We start from the raw sequence: 2,068 nt of genomic DNA, 5'->3' as shown, positions 1-2,068 counted from the left end.
CACTGCATTATATGTAGCTTTTACTCTTTCTTGTCCCGGATGCGGCGCTGATGGCATGGGTGAATACAGCGACTGCCCTCACTTGGCGGTACAGCCCCCTATCCAGCACATTGGGGCTTGCTCTGCTCGGGTGCCTGGCTTACATATGATTAGCAGCGCATAATGCAGTGCCAGCTTCTATTAGGGGCTCAGAACCATGGGATGATGATGGGAACCCCTGCTCTACGTATGTCCCACACACCTTCATTACCCCCCGTTCATGCAGGTGGCAGGTGGTGCCGCCGGGCGCAGAGGATTGCTGCACAGGGCCGGCTTTAGAGCAGTGCGACTGGTGCGGCTGCACTGGGCGCTGGCCTGTGGAGGGGGTGCTGACCTCAGTGGGAGCGCTGTTTTGAGTAATAACTTATGATTGGAGAAATGAGGGGCACTTTTGCCTGGTGGTATGAGCAAATCCGAGGAGACGGTCATGGTGTATGAAGGCGCCAAAAATGATTGTTGCACCGGTTGCCACCAGCGCTAAACCCGGTCCTGTTGCTGCACCATGGCCTGAAACTCCCTCGTAGTATGCCCACCCCTTGTCACGCCTGTACCATCACAGGTCTCACACCGGTGTCCCCCTGTCACCATGTGTAGCAGTATTTGAGGTCCTGCTGTTTGAAGACATGCTGGTTGCAGTCTTGCTGCAGTAAGTTGTCAATGACCCTGGGCAGCGGTCGAAGTGCATTAAAAAAGAATGGAACTGCGATGCTGCGCACAGTGGGGGCGGGCTGAGTCAGTGTGGGGACGTGGTTTAAAAAACACAAAATATTCTGTAACTTTTTTTTAGGCCTTTCACCTTCAGGTAACTTTCTTTCGGTGCACAGACATAATATCGACTCCAAAATATCGTTTGGACAGAATATCGAGTCAAAAATATCGTTTGGACAAAATATCGACAGGACAGAATATAGACAGCCAAAATATCGTTTTTAAGGTAAGTGAAGTAATATCGACTGTAAATAATATAGAAAGTGAAAATATGTAAGTATATAATATAGATAGTAAAAAAATTCGTTTTTATTTTTACGGTTCAGGGTCAGTTTTGGGTTTTTGGGTAAAGGGGTATTTTTAGGGTTCAGGGTCAGTTTTGGGTTTTTGGGTAAAGGGGTATTTTTAGGGTTCAGGGTCAGTTTTCAGTTTTTGGGTAAAGGGGTATTTTTAGGGTTCAGGGTCAGTTTTCAGTTTTTGGGTAAAGGGGTATTTTTAGGGTTTAGGGTCAGTTTTCAGTTTTTGGGTAAAGGGGTATTTTTAGGGTTCAGGGTCAGTTTTGGGTTTTTGGGTAAAGGGTTATTTTTAGGGTTCAGGGTCAGTTTTCAGTTTTTGGGTATTATTTTATTATATTTAGTTACTATATATATATGTTTTAATAAATATGAAATAAAAAAATATTTATTTAACTTTCATTAATTATTTAATTATTATAAGTTAATTTAAGTAATTTTAAGTATATTTTAGTAATTTATTATTAATATTAATTTAATTTAACACTGTTTTTAGTAAATACGATATTTTTTACAACTATATTTTTGTAAACGATATTTTTAACTCGATATTTTTGTACTTACCTGTTTGTAGATAGAAACTCGATATTTTGACTGTCGATATTTTGTCAACGATATTTTTGATGGTCGATATTCTGTCCCTCGATATTATTTCAGTGATCCCTTTCTTTCAACTTCAGGTAACCACATATAAAATAATGCGCAGCTTAAATGAAAAAGAAATGCAAGTTATGTTAATTAGTAGGAAATGCACTATCATTCATTATGAACCTCTATCAGTTAACGCACTGCAACAGAGAGCCACAGACTTGAATCATGGTTGGTGCAGTTGAAAAGAGTGACTTGTGAATGTTTAGTGCTACAAGGTCCAAGGTTGTGACACAAAGCAGAGTTATCATGTAAGCCATTTTTTAAACTTGCATTACACAAAGTAAATATCCATTTTTTTTTTGCAGAGTTTTATACAGCGTGAACTTGTCTCAAAGGTATGAGAGCGCTTTACATGAGCACCAGTTGTGTACACAAGG

The sequence above is a fragment of the Lissotriton helveticus genome, chromosome 1_2 (assembly GCF_964261635.1).
Source record: "Lissotriton helveticus chromosome 1_2, aLisHel1.1, whole genome shotgun sequence".
Lineage (NCBI taxonomy): Eukaryota > Metazoa > Chordata > Amphibia > Caudata > Salamandridae > Lissotriton > Lissotriton helveticus.
This window is presented reverse-complemented; position numbering follows the sequence as displayed.